Source organism: Zonotrichia leucophrys, chromosome 10 (genome assembly GCF_028769735.1).
Source record: "Zonotrichia leucophrys gambelii isolate GWCS_2022_RI chromosome 10, RI_Zleu_2.0, whole genome shotgun sequence".
NCBI classification, from domain to species: Eukaryota; Metazoa; Chordata; class Aves; order Passeriformes; family Passerellidae; genus Zonotrichia; species Zonotrichia leucophrys.
In genome coordinates this window covers 9,894,926-9,919,444 of record NC_088180.1, presented here as the reverse complement: position 1 = coordinate 9,919,444, position 24,519 = coordinate 9,894,926, and the positions used below count along the sequence as shown (strand labels likewise).

General features: G+C 38.8%; 1 protein-coding gene across 7 annotated transcripts in view; it reads left to right on the top strand.

Annotated features, from left to right (window-relative positions):
• FBN1 (fibrillin 1) overlaps nt 1-24,519 on the top strand; it is a 141,496-nt gene that overhangs the window by 24,316 nt on the left and 92,661 nt on the right. The window contains exon 1 of one of the 7 annotated variants that reach the window (XM_064721769.1): nt 12,509-12,544. The exons of 5 other annotated variants lie outside the window; for them this stretch is intronic. The gene's annotated coding sequence lies outside the window, so the exon portion shown is untranslated. Of the gene's footprint in view, nt 1-12,508; nt 12,545-20,874; nt 20,915-24,519 lie in introns of those variants that run through there. One more of the 7 variants, XM_064721768.1, reaches the window with a different exon arrangement.

The following is a 24,519-nucleotide window of genomic DNA, read 5'->3' as shown; positions in this document are numbered from 1 at the left end:
TGTCCCTCAGGGCTCCTTCCTAGTGGTGGGTGGAGTGAGAAACTGGTGGCACAGAGCCATTTGAGCCAAGTCAAGCTGTCCTGAAATTACATGCATGCTATTGAGCACAATTGATGTGGAAATCTATAACTTACATGCCTAGTCCATAGGCAGTATTTTACTTTAAAACACGTGTTTGATTTTATAGTTATCAATAAAAGAGAAAATAGACATTAATGAGCTGTAGTATTCCTGGTTAATGCTCGCTTGCTGTGTTGAGGCCAGATGATTGTCATATCTTCCCAGAAAACCTCTGAAATTTGGCTGCTTTCACAGATTTTCTGCAGTCTCTCTACCTAGCTGAGCTAATATGTTCCCCTCCTCTAAAGAGGGTGTGGTGGTTTTTGGTCTCAGAATCACATTATGCCATGAGAAAAACTTTTTCTGAAGATAACTTTTCAAGTATAAACTAATCTTGGTCTTAGAATAACTTGCCTTGTTCAGCACATGCACCTGTGTGGTCACTGGGGAGTTGTCTGGCTGCATATGATTTTACACAGCTGTCAGCTAAGTAAGAGGTCCATATTTTGAATCTAGCTTTGGAAAGTTCTGTGGCTTTGACACTCCCTGGTGGGCTTCTGATGTACATGTGAATGGATGTTAGCCAGAAAATTGACAAGATTCATGCCTTGTAGAGTAAAATGGTGTGTTTATTAGAAAGAAAAGAAAGAGGGGAGGAAGCAAAACAAAACCAAAGCATCTCTGTGCATGGAATGGCCGGGGGGGGAGGAAAATACTCAAGAGAAATGGTGTCTTAAACTATGCCATTTCTGGCAGAAGCAGGAGAAACAGATTGTTTTGAAAACACCATTTCTGGATATAAGCGTAATGTGCAGTGATACAGTTTTGTGGCATACACATTCTCCATCTGTTTGGCTGTGATTTGACTTCTAGGTTATGCCATCCCACAAACTAAGAGTTATGGAAGTAATTTACTGCTCTGTATCACCCAGTGCTTTTCTCTACAAGCATCAACTAACAGTAACAGTCCAAGAGTGTTTGTGGCGCATATGTCACACGCCAAAGAATATTCCAGCCTTTGCTGCATATGTCATAACTTACAACTGACTTGAATAAAATGATGTCGAGGCAACCAAACACGTGGGGTTATTCTAATAATCGGATAGGGAAAATATTTAAAATGTTGCAGGTGGTTGGAACAAAGTTAGATCCAGTTTCTTAGCTACAGAGACAAGTTGTGTAGTTCTGTTCTGAAACAGTGTCTACTGTTTTAACTAGCTTTTCCATACATTACCTCAGTAAATGTCGGCCATGTGGTTGTTAATGAAGACAGGATTCCTGTGTAGGTCAAGGGCTTTATCTAGTGAACGACCCACTGTTTCAAAGTGTAACAAACACCATCAAATTTGTGGCATGAGTATTTCTATGTATTTATTCAGTCATTCTTTGAGAGGATAGCAGGTGGCCTTGGCCCATTTTGGCACACAAATCGCTTTTTTTGTATGTCTTAAAAGTGTTAATCTTAGTGTAAAACACTATAAACATGAGCAGAAGGAATTCTGAGATTCGCTAATCAGTGGAGTTCCTCTCCATGTCCTGGGAGTGTATGCCATGTCACTGGTGAGACAGGCTTCACCAGAGCTGCATCAATCACTTCACCATGGTGCACATGTATCATTAACTCCTGAGCTGTTGTGTGAGGTGTTTGGCCCCTTTCCAGAGCAGGAGAAGCTGCCTGGACGTACTGTCAAATATATTCAGCTGTGTCATAAAGCAACAGACCTGGCTTCTCTGTGCAATAGTGTTCAAAAAGGTGGACTTGACATACACTCAACAGTAAAAGTGTAGTGGAGTTGGGAATGCTTCCTACAGCCATTTAAGACACATTTAAAATACATAGCCCAAGAAGGAAAGTATTTCACAGATATTGGCTCAGTTAAAAATCAAACTTCAGGGACTGCTTTTGGGAAGGTGCTGAGTTCTCTGGCCATGGTCCAGTGATGACCTTTGACGTGCCTTTAAGTTCAAACCCAAGATGTCAATATGCTTAGAATTATGCAAGTGCTTAAGGACCTTGCTGGATTTTGGCCCAAGCTTTCAGAGTTAGTTAAGATCTGAGAGATGCACTCAGCTTTTAGTTTATCAGTAATCATATTATTATTAATGAAATCACAGACAGCAGAAAATGAAGATGTGGGCAAAGCAAAATTTCTCCCGCTGGTTAAAAACTGGATGCCATCCTTTTGCCATTTTACTGTTAATGCTGAATAACTTGAGTGAGTTACAGATTCTGCAGTTTCTTTTAGAGTTGCTGAAGAGGCTGAGAGCAGAGATTTAGTTTATGTTCCCCTGAGGATGATTCAGAACATTGACAGCTCTTTCTATTGTCTCTGAAAGAGCCTAGAGGATTTAGCTGGCTGTGGGAGATGCCCACGTTTGGGTCATGTGAATACATCCCTGTATCTTGCACTTTATGAAAGTCCAAAGAAAAATTGATGTTAGGACCTCAGGAAGATCAAAACACAGATTTGGTAGAGCTGCCTACAAATTTGTGCACAAAGGTTTTCTTGACTCTTTGAAACTGTTTCTCTTTAGACTTTTGGGTGATAATACTTTAGGAGGGTGAGTTCTATATAATATAAAGTTGTACATTGTTGTTATCCTTGTATTGCAGATATGCAATGAAATGTGCTTTTCTTTTTCTGTCTGGATTCATTTAGAGGAACACAGTGGAAGCTTAGAATGTGTTACAGACCTGTTTGTTTATTTGAATGCTTGTGACAACATCAGGGGCTCAATCCTGCTGCATTCTGGAGTTTTGCCACTCGCTTCACATAGGAGCAGAATTGGGCCTGATGTAGTTCAAATATTAAAAACGTACCACGTGTGTTTTGTTTTTTTATGGACTCAGAATATGAGCAAATGATTGCTTTTTCTTCAAACAGAGTCGTTTCTGTACTGCTCTCTTCATGGCAGGACTTTTTGCATAATTTTTAATTATATTTGGCCATTATTAAAAGTTCCCAGAATTAATGCCATATGTAAAAATATCTTTCCCGGAGCCTCCCTAGGAAAGTGCAGCCGCTGAAAGTGGTCAAGAGTAATGTAGGGCTCTGTATATTTTTTTTTCTTTCTAAATACTACAACGGGTAGAATGTTTTTACGAAGAGGACACTGCACCCCTTAGTGTGCCCCGTCTCTGGTATTTAGTCTAAATGGAAAGTAAATAACAAAGTGTAGATAGCAGTAAAAGTATGTTCCCAAAGCCTTATGTTGCATTTAAAGTAGTATTGCAGCATATGGTAGCTGGCAAACATTTGAATAAACTTGATTTCTGTTGCTTTCTTCCAAGAAACACATCTGTTGACATAGACATGTAGTTTCTGCAGCCCTGTAACATGAATGCATGCATGTACAGTGTTATAGCAGCAAACTGAAGGGTGGCTGGACTTGAAGGCCTGCAACAAGGACTCTTGCATACATTTTTCCCCCCTGAAAAATTATGAAAAATGGCTTCAGACTGAAGATCAATATATTTAGTCAGAGTGATGTTTTATTGACTTTAAAATAATTTCAGTATATGTTGTCACCTTTGATGTCTTTCAGTTTTAGAATAAAAATTCCATTGGGTTATCTTCTCTAAAAACGAGGTTGAGATAAGTGGATGAGTTTTTTAATTTCTAAAATTGAAGCTGCAACTTTATGGTCGAGAAGTCAGCCTCTACAGAATGATTGTGTGTGATTTGGGTGGTTTTTAATACTTAGCAATATAATCAATAGATCTCTGGGTCAGAACTCAGGATTCAGTTCAGTCTGTTATTTGATGCCAAAAAGCAGTTTCAGGGATCTTATGTGTAGGAAGGCTTTTATCCATTGTTCTGATCCTTGCCTGTTCACTCCATAACTGGTCTTGGGTTGCTTTCTCTGTGCTCTGTGTTTCTTAAAATATCATATAGCCAGTTCTAAAATGTTTCTTCAGAGATATATGCTTGTAAGCTTAATCAAGATCCATAAATGATTAAGTACATATGGCTTAGGTCTCTTGTGAGATGTGAGGGCTCCAACTTTTGTACACGAAGCTGAACATTTACATTTTGTTCCAAATTGAGTTTTGGTTTCAGTCAAACAAATCTAAAGTTTTCATTCAGCTATTTGGCAGACCTTTTTATATTTCCATGCTTTCTTGATTGGCTGCTAAGGACACTGACCTTTAGATGTGCAGTAAAGTATTGTTTGGACTTTGCTTTGTTTTGGTTTTAGTTGTAGCAGTGGAGATGCATACAAATTTAATCACAAATTGTGGAGCCCATAGTTGGTATAAATTATCACCAAAACATTTGAATGAAATAGCTGCATTGTTGTAATCTGTAAGATTTGGTTCTTGTATGTAGGGCATTGAAAGGACTCACAGGAGAGTCGCTAGATCATTCTTCTGGTACTGCAGACAGCTTTGTTGTTGAACCTGACTCCTGCCTCCAGCTTTGCTGGCAGCTTCTGGCTCCTGCTTGCTGTGCAAAAATTGGGTTCAGCTCTCACTGCAGCCAGGCTGGACCCTGTGCTGGCTGTGCCTGCCTCTGGTTCTTGCTGTCTGCCTTGCAGTGCCTTGAGAAATGAAGGGTGGAGGCCAGTGGAGGAGAGGCTTTCTAGAAGGTACCTACACGGAGAGGTTATGGGATGTTGCATGCAGATCATCCAGCTGTAACTTCTACATACACATGCAGACAGTGGAAAGCTGTGGCTTCCCTGACTGGCCTTCACTGCCAGATCTGTGCTCTGCAGTGTTCCAGGGAGAATTGGAAAGAATCCCTCTCATGTGTTGTATCACGAGAGTAATTTTTTTTGTGTATATGTGTGCTGAAAGATTAAATCAGCTTTTATTGATATTGCTTGTCATTGCAGCGTGGTGTTACATTTGAGAAATTCAGAATGTGTATCTTAGGGCTCATGTTCCCCTCTTAGAGCCATTTTACCAGGCCCATTTTTCTGATTTCAGCCAAAACTTGTAAAAAATAAAATAGCTGGCCACAGCTGATTTCTCATGGAACTTTCCAAAGAAAAGGTGCCTTTGACATGGTGACTCCCAGAGTCAGACATAATATAGGGAATGAATAAATGCAGCTGAGAACTTACCTAACAATGCCTATTTAGCTGTTTATGGAGAAAATTACTTCTTCTCTGGGCTGCAATATATTTAGATATAAGAAAGCACTGCTACCTGAAATCCTCTCATTTGTTACAGTGAAAACAAATGTTTTCCTTGTAAATCACCCATTCATAGCTTTTTTTCTTGTTGGGCTGGTAAGCTGAGAATTTTTGCTGTAGTTGCCACAGAAGCAAGTATCAGTATGCATGATGCCTCAGTTGAGTTTGTGACTTACTTTTTTTTCTTTGTTTTTACAAGAGATCTAAAACTTTTTAGAAGGCCAGTTCTAAAAAAGAAAAGAAACCTCTTTTAAAACATAGATCTAACCTAATGAAAGGGTAAACTGATGAAGGCATTTCCAAGTAAAACAATTCTTTTATGTAGGTCAGCTGCAAAATGCTAATGAAAATGCATCTTAAACAGAGGTGCTCAAAGTGGTCAGTGTAACTGTTTTGACACATGTAAGATTTTTTGCTATGTATTTGTAATAGAGCTGTTGAAATCTCTGTAAAAAAAAAGACTTTTCTAAAGTAAACTGTTAGATTTAGAAAGAGATCTACCCTGTATGAGCATAAAAGCTGCAAAAAATTGTGGGAAACAGCTACCTAAGAGCAGCTGTAAGGACAGACACATTCTCACTTCCAGTTGCCCTTGAGAGGTTCATGAATAATGACTGAGTAGTTTTTATATATATTTTTTTTATGATAGCTTGTACAGTTTGGCACTTTAGAGAAATGCTGTAGGAAAAGAAAAGAGGCCTAAATAAGGTCTGAAAAGAAAGGAGCCCTGAGAGAAATATCACTCTCCAAATTCTGCTCTGCTGTAAAACAGAGCTTGGCTTTGCACTCTTTATCCAGAGGAAACTTCTTTAGGAAAAAAAGGTGGAATTTTGCTATGTGAAGAAACCAAGATTCAGTATTTCCCTTCGCTGTGGCTAAGTGTGTAAAGGCTACATATATGTAATTTTAAAAAGCATGAAAGTTATTAAAAGTGCATGTGTGTTTACACATATATACAGGTGGGTTTATATTTTAAGAAACGTAAACCTTTTTAAGCACCTGAGTTTTGGTTGTGGTCTTATACATTTACTTTGTATCTGTTGCAGGCATTACCCAAACTAAACTAGCGCAGGTAGGTTAATGGAACTGAGTCTGCTGTGCTGTAGCCTTCATTTCTTTCCATGGGGGTGTAATTCACATTATAGGTCTCCCATTCTGAAGGAGGGGTCTCTGCACTGTTTTACTTGTCCCTGAATCTTTAACTTAGTGTGTGCCTTAATTTTTAAAAAGCATTTACTGGAGTAAGCCTGGCTTACCAAGTGATCTCGGTTATGTTTTATAATGATCCTGTCCTCAATGTTTATGTTTTTTGCAAAGTTTACCCAGTGATTGCCAGGTGTTCAGTGCTGTCCCCATTTGCTCCTTACTCCTTGGAATGAATGGTCTTCTGTGACCCTCTAGGGCTTTTTCTTCTGGCACAGAGGTTCTGACAGTCATGGGGAAGCAGGAGCTGAGGAGAAGCCTGTATGCTCACGGTTGTTGCCTCCTTGGGGAGGTGGTGGCTGATGCCTTCATCCTGCCCCACTGCACACAGCATGGGACCAAGCCAGAGGTGTCCTTGCTGCCATTGCAGCAGTGGTCATAAGTTCAGTGATATTTTACAAGATTTACCATTTTCCTTATTTCTGTATGCACAGGGACCTCATAGTACTCTTTCGTCTCAAGATTAAGCCCTCAGCTTTTGCTCTAGGTCATTTTATCTCAGTCCCATTACTTACAATTGCTCCATTGAATCTATTGGTAGCTGAATTTTCAGCAAGGTTTGGAAAAGCAGTTTATCTCTGGCAAAAACAGGCAGCACAACAAAATGCATATCTGCTGGTTAGTGGGGTAACTCCTGCCTATCAAACAATGCATTCACATTCTTTCAAAAATAGAACTGTAAGATTTAAAGGGAGAGAGGGCAATTTCTAGCTGTATTTCAGCTTACAGAATTGCATAGAGTGGAAGGGACCTCTTTAGATCACCTAGTCCAACTCCCCTTCTCAAACAGGATCAGTTGGAGCAGATTGCCCAGGACTGTGGAAAATGTGCTAAAATATGTGTTAGTCTGTGATTTGTGCACCTCCAGCTATACTAATCAGACCTATTAGCTATTTAATGAAGGTCCAGTGTTAACATTGTCTAAGTGCTCATAATTCTGGATCTTCTGTGGTTTTTTTTTTCTTATTTGTGTGTTCTGTTATCCAGAGAGTGTTTTTCCTGTGGCAGTGATTGATTGAGTGCTGTGAAATGAAAGCACATGTTATGCTGATGAGATCTAATGTACTTGCCTAATAAAATTTTAAAAATGGAACAGTTAGTTTAAAAATGAAGAATAAGCTGACAAAACTACAGTGGTTCTTGGGGTGTGGAGTAGGGAATGGTTTTAAATCCAAGTAATACTAATAACTACAGACACACTGTCAGGAGAGTTTTCCTGTTTGCACTTGACACTAATTGTAGTTACTTGCTTGTCACTTAATACAAAAAGATGGGGAGACCTATTAGGTACTTGCTAGTTCCACCTGATTTAGGAAGCAGCTGGGTACCTCAGTGATGGAGGGTTTTAGGACCTCAGCAGCTCCTGTTTGCTTATGTTTCTGAGAACTACAGCAAGAAAAAAGTGATAAACATGCAGTGGAAAAAGCAAGCTGTGCACTTTCTTTAAAGTGCAATTAAGGTGACTCTTAAAGTGAGACACACCTTGAACTGTTTCTTCAAGGGCCATTGGACTGGTCTCTCGTCTGGATTGTCCAGATGTCTTAGCTCAGTTGAGCAGTACAGTGACAGAACATTACTTGGACTTGAAATGTTTGAAAGAAGTAATAGTAAAACCAGCAAGCAGTGAAGTGTAGTTGTCCTGCTGGGATGTGATGAAAGCCTTTATGAGAATCTCCATGTCCTGGTGGGACAGTATGGGTGGTAACTTGGAGAGGTTTGTAAAATGCAAGTATGGCAGCTTTACAGTTGGATTAATACAGGCTTCAGAAGAAGCCACAGGGTCAAAAATTACTTCCAAGCCACAGGCTTCAAAGGCCAGAAGATCTGCAGTGAGAAAAGAGGTGAGTGATCCACCTCTGCGAAAGGAGAGTTGATGTGAAGTTACTTTGGCTCCAATAACCTTTAAGGTAAGATATAGCTTAATGATGCAGGTATTATGTCAAAAATTGAATTACACCCTGGGGTGTGAACAAATTCCAGTTACTTGATTCTTGAGTTGAGGGGTTAAAGAGTAGTAAGAGGAAAATTTGTGAACTTTTTGAGGGATTGAAGTAAGGAGATGATAATGTTTTAATACACTAAAATTTGGTCAAGTTATAGGGCTCATAAAGCAAAGGCAAGAGATACAGGTGAGAAGGGAAGATAAGGCAAAGAAGATGATGGCAGAGAGGATCTAGCCAGTTTTCACATATGTGGGGAAAAGAGCATTGGAGGCAGGTTGAGACGTTTTCAGACTGCTGCTTGGGCAGGGGAGACTCAGTGAGATGTGCATTCCATTCATCTGAATGGCTCTTCTAGTGAAAACATTGCTAGACACCAGCACAGGCCAGGAATGGCGAATGATGAATGACTTAGCAAGCTATCTTGCTGGGTATTTAATCTGTGTGGTTATCTAAATAATTTGAAATGCTTCTCTTGGCCTGAGCCAGGCTGGACAAAATGAAGTGCCATGCATTAAACCTTGTGCTATTTCAGTTCTCAGGTCCCAGCAGGAGCCCAACAAGATATGGTTTAATGAAAGGTGATACTATATTAAAATAACAGTACAAGTTGTATCAAACTTGGTTCCAAATTCAATACAAAATGTCGTGGTTTTAGAAAGCATTTTAAATCTAACACTTCAGTCACTTGCTGATGTCAGTACAAAAAAAGTGCTTTGTACAGCTGCTGAGTGCAAGGAAGATGAGAGGTTAAATTGGGTTAGCGGAAATGAAAGACGTGCTGTGGAAGAAGTTTTGGTATCAGATTGTTTATGGAATTTGTCAATAAATAACAGAAGTGTTTAAATTGGAGGCCAAATTTAAAGCATTCCTTTTTATAAATTGTTCCCTATTTATGTGCAATTGAAATTATTTACAGAGGTGTACAAGGAAACATTAATTTCTTTCCCTCTTAAAAAGGAAAGATGATGGCAAATCCTTCTTAGTCTCTTACTGTTCAAGCCTTCTTGAGCTCAGGCCTGAGCCACCGGTGTGTATTAAAATGATTCTGCTATTCTTACTACAGTTGATTACAGTGCTCTGTTATAAAGGGTGGAGGCACTTGGTGGTTCTCCAAAGAAAGTGAGTAATAATTGACCTAATGTACAGAGCACATGAATAACATATTCTTTTGGTAAGAAATTTATGTTTTACAGGGTGTGCTAGAGTTCACATCCCTTTTTCACATCTTCCAAAAGATTTTAAAATACTCAGCTGCTCTATTAAATTTCTAATTCAACAAATACTCAAATACAAAGTATGCATTAGATAAAGCTCTTGAGTTGAATCCAAACATTGAAAAATCTTTTAATCTGCCTTGAAAACAGCTGTTTAGAATTTTGAGCAGAAATAACAACTTCCTGCAGCCTGCCTTGTTGATGTCCGTTTCAGTTCAAGCTGGGAGGAATTTCTCTTTGTTACTGTGCAGCAGCAGCAAGCCTTTGCATCCATGATTCGACTATCCCCAGACATATTAGGACTGATATCCTGGTCCTCTTTGAAATAAATGGATGAATAAATAAACTCCCTTTGAATTCAGCATAATGGAGGAGAGACTTACTGGGAAAATTTAAGGTAGTTTTGATTTTTGACACTTCAGTGGGAGTTGCCTGGAGTGCAGCTTACAGGAGCTCCTTTTAACATCTCCCACTACCGAGAGACTGCTTCATGTTTGTCTGCTGAAGGAATTCTTGATATGGGAATTGAGTTTTTCACTGTCTGAAATAATTTAAACAGATTTGATGGAGTTTGTGCATATGCATGCATAACTTTTATTCTTTGTTCATAAATATTTAGGTAGTCTTATAAGATATGCAGTGATTTGGCATCAAATACCACATACAAAATTTCTAGGCAGCTGCCCATTGCACCCCAGGAAATACCAGAAGAGTTCAAGATGACTGGCATTTCAAGAAATGTCTAAAGCAGTAATGATTTGCCACTTAGTGTAAACTATTGCCAGAACCCTGCAGGGAATGGCTTGTGTTTATTCTACAGCCTGTTTTGCTATGTCCAGAGGGCAGGTTATACCTGCATTACACACACACACACACACACACTTGTGCCTGTATATTAGTTTTATATTCAGACATTCAGGCAGTATTTTAAACCTAAAGGTAGAAGTCTTGACATTGTTCAGAGAGGTGAAGCCTGGATGAAAAATTCACAGTCACTCTTGAAGTGATCCAAAACCTACTCACATAAAATAAAAGGATGCCCAAAGACTTAAGTGGGCTTTGAATCAGGGGTCAGAAACTTTATCAAATCTTGTCAGCCAGATTTTAATAATGTTATTGAGAAAGCAATTAGAGCTATGCTGTGCTACCACACAATAATGTCAATCAGTAATTTTGGATAAAAGTCAAAAGTGCTTAAATGCATAAGCCACAAATATGAATATGTTTAGTGAAGATTGTGGTTATAGTGGATAGAAAATACCATTATATGGAATGGTATTTATTTAACTACAACTAGGGATTCCAAGATGATGAGTGAGAAATACTCTAGTAGAGTAAATAGCAAAGAAAATCAGTACAGCCTCTTTCAGTTTTATAATATACTGTTCTTTTCCTTTTGGGCTTACATGCCAGAAACAGAGTCTTTCATGTGATATTTTCATTTCTAAAGCACTTTTAGAATGCTAGTATGTTAATGAACATTGATTAACACCTAGACAAGTTTGTATATGTGTCTTCCAATAGCCTCTGATGAAGCATAAGTAGCTCTTTTAAATCTAAAGAAAATGTTTGCATTTTAGTAGGATTTAGGTTATGCTCAAATTTGAGCAGATGTAGAAGAGTTTTTGACTTTCCTTTTTTGCGGAGGTGATGCCCTTGTGTGTCTTTTTTTAATGTTTGTTGTTTTTATTGAAGTGGTCAGTATTGTGTGTGGTTTGCAGTGGGGGATGTTGGTGCAGATGCAATACCCAAGGTGCTGGTGGTTCTCCACACCTTTTCCAAAGTGGAATGAGGTCACAGCAGAGTTACTGCCCTGCAGAGGGGCAGCCTGATGCTCATGTGAAAAATAAACAAGATAATTTCTGTGAACAGGGATTTTGATCAGCTGTTTGAAAGTTGCTGATCCATTTCAAGTTGCTAATTAAATGAAATGGGAGGAAGAAAGAGATCAGCATGCTGCCAGGCAAGAGTTCCAATCCAGTGGTTATCTCATTTCGAACGTGTGGGCTAAATATATTTATAAATTAAGCTTATAGTATATTCACACTAATAAAATGTTCTTATGTAGGGTAGTTTAACCACCACAAGCTTATTTTATTTTATAAGACTAAACTATTTGATGCTCTAAAAACATTTTTCTCCTGTGAGTATTATTTATCACAAGTGTAGTTGAAACCTGAAACTTAATTATTAAAACAGATATTCAGACACTTTCCTGACAAAGAATGATGTGGATAAAAGACATTATTCCTGGAGGAAGTCCTACTTGCCTTTTGGATGTAGTGCAAAATATTTCTGATTATCAGGAGGAAGTTTCTCCTCCACTGAACTGTCTTAAATTATGAGCTTTCTACTGTTTTACAAGAATATTTTTAAAGCCACCTAAAAGTTTTCCCACAGTGCTGGTTTACAAGCAGCTGAAACTTTAGACACCCCACAGAACAGTCTGTTGTTCCACTAATGTTGCTGGAAGTGAATCACATATATATTGATGACCACCTGGATTGTTAAATGTACCCATTCTAGTAAAAATTAAAAGAAAATATTTCCTATATTTTTAGGCACAAATTTATATTGGCACTGCAATTGCTAAACCTTGCAGCTTAGGCAGGTACCAGAGCTCCCACAGAGGAACTTTAAACTGCATTATGCTGCACTCTGTGTGCTCCCCCTCGTAACTCCCCACTGCTCCCTCTTCCCTCCTGCTTCCCTACCCCTCCCTCCTCTTACCAGCTGTGGGAACCCCAGGGTGCTGCCTGGCATGTGCTGCTCTCTTGCACTTGGTCCCAAGCAGAATTTGACTTTTACTACCTAGAATATCATCTGTCTCAGCTGTGAATCTCTTTTGGTTTGAGGGTAAGGCAGTTTCATGGATCACTGGCTTCCTGATGGCTTGATACTTCATTCAGAGCCCAGTGAAGTTAAACGGAAAAACACACTCAGGAGTTTTGGTGGTGTGGAGCAGGTCCTGTATCCTGAAAGGTAAGGTAAACGTTGAGACACTGCCCACACCTGGATTACGTCCCTTCTGTTCTTTCTCTGAGTCCTGATTCCTTGACAGGATCACCCATTAATTTAAGTACCTGCTTTTTATGATGCTGATTTACACCAGGAAAATGTTGGGGAGAAAAAAATGAACAGGATGCACGTAACAGTCTGTTTTGACTGTGAAATGAAACTTGTTCTTCTCAGAAATAATATATATATATATATATATATATACATACGTACACACACCTTACTGCTTTTTTAAAAAAATAAATTGTAGCTCTGAAGATAGGAACACTTAGACCTTGTCATGGTTTATTCTAATCCACTAAATTGTTCAATTATTGTTCTTTTAGTGTAAAAAGTCTTTCAGAAGATAGCACAAGTTTTTACTATCTAGTAGAAATCCTTTAGTAACAGCTTTCAATGTTTTTCTTATTCGGTATAGCTAATTTTATTTCTTTGAGATGGATGGATTGGAGCTGCCTGACTGAAGAGATAAGCAGAATGTTGTCACTGCTAGATTAGGCCATTCCTCATGTAGTTTGTAACGCCTTTTTAGCTCATATTTTTATTTATCACTGGCCTGGTGTTTGTTTTTCTTGATTTAGGATTATGACATTTAACTATATAAATAATATTGGGGTACATAATTCGTACTGTGTCATCTTGAAAATATCAGAGTAGACAACAAATACAGATATCAGCCCTACAAATGGGAGGAAGATGCCTTTTGGGAAAAGGGATGGTTAATAGCTGCAATTTGTGTAGTCATTGTTTATTCATATTTGGCCACCCAATGATCCTAGTGGATAGTATTTCAGAGTGCATAGCCAGATGTGTCAGTGAGATGCTCACTCTATTGCTGGGATGTTCTCAGGCATCTTTTTGCTTCTTGCTCGCTGCTGTTCTTGGAGCTGCTCCTGCGCATTCCCCCGTGTGGTGCTTGCTGGGCTCCCCCGGCTCCCGGGCGCAGCTGGGATTGTGCCCACCCTGCTCCATGCACAGATTCCTCTCCCGGATGGCTTGGGCTGCCTGGCTGCTCTTTGCCAGTTGGCTCTCTGGCCCTCGTTTTAACCCAGGCTGGCCAGCCTGTCCTGGCAAACTTCCCTGTCCTGGTCAGCTGGCGAAGCTCTGGGGCTGGCCAGCCTTTTCCTCCCTCCCCTTCCCTTTTCTCCCCTTCTCACACATGGTGTCTGCTGGCTCCCACTGTTTATCTCTCCTTGTCTCTGTGCCTCCCACTCATTTCTTAGATTTGCTTTGATCCATCCCGTCTTTGCTGCCTTCCTGTTTTTGGTCCCTCTGCTCTTTTGCTGTTTTGCTTCTTTGTATCCTTGTTTCCTTCACACTTGTTCCCTGAAGGCTTTTTGCTCTGGCTTTCCCCTACCTACAAGCAGTATGTGTGTTTTCCAGAGCTTGCTGTCTCTCGCCTGTCAGTTCATCTGATCTAGCAGCCGCATTGTTTGAAACAGTTACTAACAGAATACTGATTTGTGGTACAGGTTGGAGAAACTGTAATGTTTATCACTTTTGATTTGCTTTGGATATTTTTATAAGTTCTTTATAAATCTAGTCTATGCTTCCATAGAAACACCCATAGTAAAACCCCAATTGAAGCACTTTATTGTGCTTCTGTGCCTTTTTTTCCCATAATTGTGGACTATCAAGTGTCTGTGTATTCTCTATAATTCACTGTCATCTCCCTTAGGACTCTTAGAAATGTCACAACTCACTGTTTTAATCCAGACATCACAATTATAACTCTGGTCCCACAAACACTTCATTATGTTAGTGTGGAATAAGGACTTGTGGGTGATCACAATGATGGGAAAGGAAGTGCAGAGAAAATTCATGGCAGTTGAAAATTTGCTGCTGTAAAACCCTGTGAGAGAAGGCAAAAAATTGGCCTGGGTATTTTTCTCTTGCTTCTTTGAATCTTTGATCCAGAGTCCTTATTCAGGCAGAGTGATGCTGATTGAAGTTTTAGCTGAGTTAGGACTAGAGAAACAGATACCTGTTGTTGGGTGCTGTAGCACATCTGATGTAATATGTGGTTTAACCCCCTGTAAATAGCTACATTTTTTGTCCCTATTTAATTCAAACCTATGTGTCTTTTTCTCTCCACATGTTTTTATTCTCCCTAGTTATGGGGTAACCTAATATCATAAATTACTCTAAATACTGATTAACAAGTCAGTCCCTAATGGTAACTACATAACCTTGTATGGGAAAATACTCTTATGCCCCCCATATGTGTTTTCTCCCTTCATGACAGAAATATGAATTCCATGTGAGAGAACATTGCTCCCATGTAGCAGCCCATTTCTTTCAAGTGAATATCATCAGTCCTTCTCCTCTCCTTTTAAAAGTTTTTGGGTTGCTTTTACACATGTGTGTAGATATATTTCTGAAGAAAAAAAGTTCATAGCATCTATTGAGTTGGAAACTTAATTAGACGACCTAATTGATTGTGCATGAGTTGCTCCATGGAATGTGTTCTGCTGCTGTTGCACTCACCCAGTACAGAAAATGTCAGGAGCAAATTCCTCGTCTTTTACTAGAAACTGACAATTAATTGAACATTAAAAACCCCCATAAAATGCCACAACCATCCCTCCTCCAAAAAAGAAAAAAACCCAAACCCAACCACCATAAAACCTTAAAGAATCAAAACACAAAAAACTTTACATGAAAGATCTTTTCTCATTTTATTAGAGTAATTCCAAGAGGCCTGAACTCAGCTTGAGGCTCCCTTTATCATTCAGAGAACACACAAGTCTGCATCCCAAAGCCTGTGTAGTCTAAATAGGAAAAAGCCCCACCAGCATCCAGAAATATTGGCAGCCCCATGTTCCATGTGGGGAGCTAATTTACAGGGAGATTAAGTCACTTGTGTAAGGATGTACTGGGAGTCTGCAGCAGAGTCTGAAACTGAACCCAGGTCATCCCAGTCCCAGCCAAGTGTCTCAACCACAAGACTCTCCCTCCTTTTCAGTATGTCAGTGTAGAAAGTAGGCCAAAAAGCAGTTTCCAACCTTTAATACACAGCATTTTGCAAGGCTGTGAAGTATTATGTATTAGACAGGCATCTGGATCCGCAGCAGTTTCTGCGGATACTTTTATCTGTAAACAGAAGCAAAGCCTGTAAGGGCTTTGTAAAATTTACATAAATTACTATTTTATCAATAAATAACATAGTTAAATGTATAAGGACTATACTTAAGTTCAATGCATTTTAATGATTTTTTTAAGAATGGAAAATGTGTTTAAAGGGCTTGTGTTGTCTGTGGCTCTCTGATTTTCATGTGTTTTAGGCTGTGGTGCTGCTCATCCATCAGGATGCATTAGCAGTGATGCGTGGCTGTGCAGGGCACTGCGCCGTGTGCTGCAAGCTCAGAGAGGGAGGCTGGGCTCGCATGACAGGCTAACGCTCCAGTGCTATGCAAAGGTTAAGTATTCCTGTGTTGGGAGTTAGTGAGGCTTGCAGTTTGCTGACCTAAATCTGAGTGATTCCTATTATGTGGAGTATTTGCTTATCTTTTGGAACATCTCCGTGTAGCCAGAGTGTAACAAAACTTCAGCTTGAATCTGTACCCTGAGTGGAGGAGGATAAAAGAAGTGCAAGTGTGAGTGAATATGTGTACATATGTAACCATCCCCCTTCTTCAACTGGGATCTCCCATTTTGGGCCTGAAATCAATGTTAGTGTGTGGTAGTCTACAAAGAACAGGCCAGAGCTTTTTTGTTCCCCTCAGTACCCTGGTTAGTTATTCACAGACACCTGCCTTGTTTGCTGAACCCCTGATTCCTTTCTCCTGCACCCCCCCCCCCCCAAAAAAATTACTTATTTAGTTCTCACTGGTTCTCATGTATATTCTGGGCCACTTCAGGACCTCCATTATTTGAAACTATTAATCCCAGATGTTGTGTGCATTTACACAGATAAATTTCAGTGATTGTCATAGAAAAAAACCCATCAGCTTTGATGGGATTTATGCAGCATGAAGGTGAGAGAGACATTGTTTTCTAAAATAAATGAGAAATTATTCAAAATGATGATCAGTGGAATGGACCATTCAGTACACACAGCAGTTTCCAGGATTCTGATGCTCTTCCTTGTAAGCACATAATTAGTAAATTACAACTGGAGTGTGTCACTTTCGGTTGAACCACTGTGGCCCAGCTATTGACAAGAGGCCTCTGAAGCTGGCTGGGTCTCTCTTCCCCAAACACTGGCTGTTTTCTGTGTGAGGGAATGTTCATACAGCCACAGGCAATGGGATTCCACCACTGAATGATTGTTCCCTCATCAAAGTCAGTGAGTGTAACCTTTCCCTTGTAACTGGGACCCGGGCTTCGTGCTGCGTGTCATGGCTGGGCATTCACAGAACCAAGCAGTTCTGTGTAACAGAGAGGAAAGAAAAAACTGCCAGGACTGGAGTCCTAGATCTTGAATGTTCCTGTTGAAGGCACTCAGGCTGGTGACTGTTTCCAAGTTGTAATGATTTGTCCCACATGTGGAGGCAAATGAAAACTTAGGACCTGACATTCCCTTCAACAAGTAGGAGATGCCAGTTTCCAGTGCTGAGGTAAAAATAGATTTGCAGTATCTGTTGGACTAAAATAGTGTGTACAGAGCAAGTGTGATGAGTGAGAAAAGGCCAAAGGCATCAGCGCAGCTGCTATTAAAACTTAAAAAGTGTTAAACAATACACTAAGAATGTGGAGATGTGGAGTTGCTTACACTTTCAGTAAATGTGTGAAACCTTTCCAGTATTTATCTGGAGTGTTCATGGTCATTCAAAGTCTTTTAGAAACACTTGCAGTTCTTCTTGACTAATTACTAACTTAAGCTAAAGAACCAAAAAGTGCTCTTCATTACATCATTAATGGGAGTCAGTAGAGACCTTTTGCTCTTCTCTCCAGCTGCTTGCACGTAAGAAGAGAGCTCGACCCTTAGTTTGAGAATTGTCTGTGGATTAACATCCCTCCCCATCACCATCCTTCCCATTTTAGGATATTATTATTCTGTACTCTCTCACTGCTTGGGAAAATCAGACTTTTGATGTGGTTTAATTGACAATTGTTATAAATATTTTCAGTAATCATAGATTAAAGATGTGAGGGTCCTCAGTCACTTGAGGCCTGTCCTTTACTGATACTGGAGGACATCCACCCATTAGTGCTAAGCAAAGAGAAGGCTCCTTCAACCAAGTGGTCACTGAGGACAAGAATGACAGAAGGCATTAAACAATAGTAGGAGTAATGAAGCACATGTATTAGCATCTCATGTACTTTATATTGGTGGGTATAATATCTATTTAATAAAATTACACTTGCTTAATTGAAAACTGGTGAATCAAGATTGGATCATTTGCCTTCTTGGTTTTTTACTTCTAGTAATAGAAATTGAATACATGTGATAATTCTAGCGTTATGGTATGTCTTCTGTAACATTTCAACAGAGACACCTCAGGCTTATTCAGAGTTAAATAGTGCATGTTATTGCAGTGTTTATTTTTGGACCACAGTCTTAATGCAAATTCCATATATGTGGTTATGCAAAATGATCCAGATTCTGGTCATGATTACACTGATGTACACACAGAGTGATGCCACAGTTTCATTGAGGAAGGAATGTGATCCTGTAACACAGAGGGTTGCATGGTATTTCAATTAGGTAGTTGATGTGTTTCACCATGGAGTTAGAGGTGAGGTATTAGTGTCTGAAGCAATTCTTGTATGTTATGACTTACATTTTTAATGCTTCCTGAGATTTTGGTGGGTTATTGTGCAACCATGAAGTGAAATAATTGTTAAAATATTTCTGTAAAAATCAAAAACTCTGTGTTGTCAGTGTTTTCCAAATATTTTTCATGTCTTATTAGCTGGCTGTACAAAATATAAAACTCTGTGTTACAGCTTTACACAAGAAGAACAGTATTAGTTTTTCCAAAGTCTTTAGACTAGTGTAAAAAAAAAAAAATATTTAGATCATATCAAGTCTGTCATCGCTAAGATCATATCACAAAAATGCATATATATGAGAATACAAAAACCTGAGTGAGTGTCTGGTTGAAGAAATTTGGCCAGGGAGCTGTCTGCCATGTGGAGAAGAGTCTTTACAGGGATACAATCTGTTTGCCCCTTCCTTTCATTCAGCGGAAGGTTTCCACCGTTATAATTTCTCAGGAGTGCTGGCCTTTTTGGATTATGGGAAAGAGGGAGCTTGCTTCAGACAAGTTTGATGATTCCTCTTTTAAAGGAATAAAAGATATTGATTGTTCTAATCAGCTTGTCAGAGCCAGAAGAGAGCTTGTTCAAGAGCCAGAAGTTCAGGGTTGTGTTAGCTATTTGTGCATGTATCATTAAGTTAACATTTCACTGCAACACTCAAACCATCATTATTACACTTAACGCTTTCCTATGCTGAAAGCAAGTCAACTTCTCTCCATTCCTGCTGTGTGTTTACTCCTGCTGGGTTTCACTGAGCTTGAGCACTGAAAATCAGTTCCCTCTCTCCCTCCCATCTCCCTTTTTTATTTGTAACCAGCTTTCTGTTCTGGACTGAGTTCCATTCGAGTGCTCTGCAATTGCATTTTGTTTCATGGCACTGCAAAGGACTATTTAGATTTTAGAAAAGAAAAGGTTAGTTCTAGTGTATTGTACCACTCTATCTCCTTTGTAAATGTGAGCAGTATCTCTTTAAATTGTACATTGCATTGTCTGAAAGCATTCTCCCTCTCTTTGGATGCCTCTCTATGTAATATTCTGTAAGTCATTAGGTTCTATTTTTCTTAAACTACGTTTGGATAGTCTTAGTTACTTTAGTCAGTGCCTTTTGAAGCCAAAGAGGAAAAAAATACCCAGAGCTTGTCTACTACCTTTGTCTTCACCATGCTAGTGAATGGTTAATACTTAGTGGTATGTAAAGAGGGTTTCTATAACTTGGCACTCCTAAGAACACTTTTGAAAAAATAGTGATAAACTTCAGTCAACTCGTTCTTATTAAGTGAAACGTGCAAGGTTCTGTAGTAGAATCCATTCTCCTTAATAATCATCTGGTCTTGGCAATAAATATGTCACCAAAGCTAGTTACTTTTTAGCAGAATGGAAGATGAAAATAAAGCCAGAATTTTATTTAGTTGTTGTTAGCCTGTGAAAGATATTGGAAAAATTAAAATCTGCAAAGCCTTGGTCATTTGCAGCTTATACAGCAAAGTAGGGTAGGCTAGAGTTTGTCAAATAACTGACTTCAGAAATGAGAAGTTATTCTACATTTAGCTGCATTGCTTACTGTTTTCTTCATCATGGAAAAGAATAAAATGTGGTAACAATTTTCTGTATTTGGATTGCTGCTGCACATAATTGGGAACAACAGAGCTAAGGCTTTGATTTTGGTGAAATGCTTAGTCTGCATGTTGGATTAAAATGTGTGCAACAAATCACTCCAATTCTGTAATAATAATTTTTGAACACTATTTTTTTTATTTTATTACTGTAATGTTATTACTTTTCAGCTACAGACTTTGAGAACTGGGTCAGTTGCAAGAACAAAATTGGCATAAAAATCGTTGTATATTTGTTCTGGAAAATAGATTGCCAACATACTTTATAAAATAGTCAGCCTGAATTTTTCTGTGCATCAAATCTAAGTGATAATGTTAGTCTCATATTATTAGTAAGCTTTTATTTCAAAGTCCTATACTTTAACCAGTGTCCTAGGAAGACTAGATAATATTTGCTAGATAGACGTGTTAAACAGATCATCTGTGCAGAAATGGATTTGTGAAGCAGCTTACAGAATGGAAAATAAATTTAAGCTGAAGTGTGCCAGCAAGTCAATATATGAGAACAATTTGCAGCAAGCAAAGGTGAGGAAGACATGAAGAAATGGGGTCATCAGATTAATGAATTAAAGGGTAATATTCCAGGGGTTGGGTTATATGAGGCAATAACTAACTTTTTGGCTGCCTAATACAGAATAAAGAGTTATGGTACCAGTGTTAGATATGCTTCCTTGGATATTTTTTACTCTTGTGAAAATAATGAGAAGCAACTTGGAGCTGTGATCTGTCCTCAGCACAGCTGTAGTAGTTTGAGACATTTCTGCTGCCAGGTTTATATCCCTGCCAGAAACTGTGCCTGAATGTTGCACTCTGAGTCCCTAGTTCCAGTGACATCTTAGCACTAGCCAGTGTTAAATCTCAGCTATTTGAGCTCAGGGCTGTGCTGTGCACTGCAGCAGCTGGGGAATGGTCTTGCTTATATGTGAAACCATCTCTGGCACTGGAAGGGAGCAGACAGAAGTGGCATGGTGATAATTTCTTCACATACCACGTCCAAACCTACCAAACCTCGTTGGTAAGAAGTGTCAGACATCATAGGAAATAAGTTTTTAAATATTTACAGAGTTTTGTTTTCTTTCCTTCTGAACACCCTCTGATATCTTTGCCATGTACTTTCCAATGATGACACATTGGGATCTGACTGGGGTGAGTAATGGTGTCTGGCTGGGGGGAGGAGAGGACAGGGAGTGCTTAACAGTGAGTAATTATTTAAGGAAATGGTCTGTGTGGAAAGAAAAGTGTGTTGTGATTGGATGCATTTATCAACTGGCCTTTCAGTGTCACCTGTGGACAGAGCATTATTGTGTCTGAGTTTTAAATAGTTGGAAGTCAGTTTATTGAACTGACTTGGGAATGTGTCGGGGTCTGGTCTTGATTTGGTCTGTGAATTGAGATGTGAGGCTGTCCCCTATTAGAAAAGATGGAAGTAAATGATAGTTATCCCATGGTCATCCCTGAGCATGGCCATTCACTTTTCTGATCAGAAGTTAAAAGTTGTAAGGTCTTGTATGGAAAATATAATTTAACGATCAATGCAGTTTCAAGTCTACAAGCAACTGACAGGAAAATTTTGCAAGTGAAGATGAGTTACAAGCTTGTTGCTCTTCCCTATTTTCTTTGTACAGTGACACACAGAGGTTTGCACTAACTTTTGATGAGGTTCGTGTATGTAGAGCCTCTTGTTTGTTCTCTCTGTCCTCTAAAATCAGGAGATTTTAGTATGTTTTTTACAGTTTGTACCATCTTCTGAGTTTTGAAGCTCCCTGTGGAATTATTCCTTATCAAAATAGCCAAGAAGTATGTAAAGAAGCAGATAAAATTGTTAGATAATGGTGGCTACTGCCTTACTGAGGGCTGCTTGCACGTGCTGAAGTTTGCATTACAAATGACTCAAAAGATTTGAATTACCAGTCACACATCTTAAATCATTTTACTAAAATCATTTCAAGCCTCAACATTCTTCAGTTAAGTTGAAGTTATCCTTGAGTAAAAAAAAAAGCAACCCATACAAATTGTGTAATAGCTTTTCTGGATGTATTTTCCTTCTTTCTCTCTTTCCAGCTCCTGACTGGTCACTGATACCTTGTGTTTGAGCTTTACTTATTGAAGTAGTTTGAATAATCACAAATGACACGAATGTATAAGGAAACTTTGATGTTACAAAATAAGGATTGGTGTTTTAAGCTCATATCCTTTTTTCATTTTGCTACTGTGTTAGTAGAATCTCATTTTCTTCTCATAGGCCTTCTTCTTGTAATAAATAAAAAATCTTGCTATTTAAACCACTTGAATTTTAAAGTTTTTTCTATTTGGCCTCTGTATGAAAAAATGAATTGGTGTGTGGATTTCTCTGAGGCCTTAGGCTGGCATGTACATTCAAATGATCTTTTTTCATATGGGATTTTTGACCTTTAGAATTTTTCATTAAGAATAGAGAAGAAAAAATCATAGTTGTGAAAATATGGAAGACTGTATTTGAAAAAATAGAAGGGAAGCTGTATTTAGAAGAAAACTGAGTACTACGAGTAAAATTTATCCAGGCAAAGTATTCGGTGAAAATTGAGTCTGTAATTCTCCATACTGAAGTGTTATGAACTTGATTAATAACAAACTGGACTAGCTTGGTTTTGAGTGCATATTCAACCCATGTCTTGTTACTGAGACCTGGTGGAAAGATTTGCATGATTATGAAGTTAACTTCATTGGGTTCACCATATTTCTAAGCCATATTAGCCCCTGCTAAGTCATTTATAGCTTGAAAGCAAACAATTGTAAATGCTGATCCATTCATATCCCACCATAAAACACAAGATGAGTTATTCACTGCTGTCTGACGCGTGCTCCCACTGCGCCCGAGAACAAAATGACTCCTTTCTAACCCATCTATATATAAACAGCAGAGGGACAATCTACAATGGGGGATTTCATTCTGGGAGGTACCCGGAAGATTTCCTGCTGCCAACACAAAACTGTGGCATTTCTAAAGAAATTGTTGTCTCTTGTTTTAATATTTGGGGTTACAGCATTGGGAGTTTTGCATAGAGTAAAGCCCATATTCTTATTTTGATCAAAGATGAAAAATCGATCTAGGAAATATTTTTTTTTTATTTGATAGGTGTAATTGATCATGAATTATTTGTATTAATTTAGGTAAAAACTTAATAGAAGCTGCAGTGTGGAAAATTCATATGGGATATGAAGGGACACAATAAGAAATACCAAGCCAAAGAAAGTTAAGATGATGATAAGGAATTAATTAATCAAGGGCAAGAGAGATATCAGAGATTCTGACTTGTTTCATGATGCGACTGATGGAATTGCTAGAGGAAGATGAGAGAAGTGTTTGGTAAATGTAGCTGTACTGTTTGGAGGGAATAGGGCAGGAATTTTATACTTGAAATGTGATAACCTTTAAAGCTGAAATTAAGTAGCAGGAATTGGATTTAAGTATTTTTATACACTTAGTCCAGCTAACCAGGTAGGCTGAAAATAGTTAGTGGGTTCTCACAGGTTAATTCACCATAGAGTTGGAAATACAAGACAAATTTCCAGAGGCTGAAGGAAGATTTTTGTTGATCCAGTATTTTAAAAGGAAGAGATTATCTGAGTGATTTATAGGTGTGTTAAACAGACAAAAGATAGAATGGCCGTTATTGGAGTGATACATAGTTAATGAAGAATAAGTGGTACTTAGTGTCACTTAGTATGAGTTCATCAGAGAAAGGTCCTTTTATCTAAATCAATATCCTTTCTGATACCATCATGTTTATTGATGAAGATAACAGTAGCAATATAGCATTATTGTTTGCTATATTTCTGTAAGCTGTTTTATTAATTGTATCAGAATGGCTTGATGAGTTATCAGAATTACAGCATATGGAGACACCAGCTCTGGTTGGCATGAAGATTTACTAAAGGATAGGTTTCAGGGTGCATAACTGCTTCAGGGTGTGTAACTACTTCAGTACAAAGAAACAACAGGTTCATAATTTGGTGTCTGTGCTTACAGGATGCTGGACTCTGTCCTGGTGCACCTTAACAAAAAAAGCATTTTAGAGTTGCTTGCAAAGAATTAACTGGAGTGTGCACCCTGGATGTCCAGGAGACAGCAGGAGCTGGCACTACCACTGTGGGTTTTTGCCCTTGGAGGGTGGAACAAAATGAAGCCTACTGTTTTTTTGTTAATGTCTCAGTTCGATTCTGTCTGTTGGCTGTGGCCTGTCCTGCCATAAACAAATCAAAGCAGATGTGTTCCACGTGCCCTCTGTTCAGCTATAGGCAAAGCTTGCCCACATATCTGGTACAGCATATGCCTGAATAGCAGTGAAAACTGTCCTCAGAAAACTTTCTGTAGTCTGTATGTGCTTCCCTTGAGCCTCATTTGAGAGCAGGCATCCAACCTGTGGAAATAAACATACCCTAACTCTTTTATATGTATTCTTTTAAATAATGCACTGAATATCTAAAAGAAACTGATGAAAAAACCCTTGGAAGAATATTATGAGTGATTAAATAAGAAGCAGCACAGGGGACCTACAGATATAACATTCCTGGTAAAATAGTCACAGTTTGTTTTCAGTGGACTTGAATTAAAGAGAGAGAAAAAAATCCTCTGTAGAA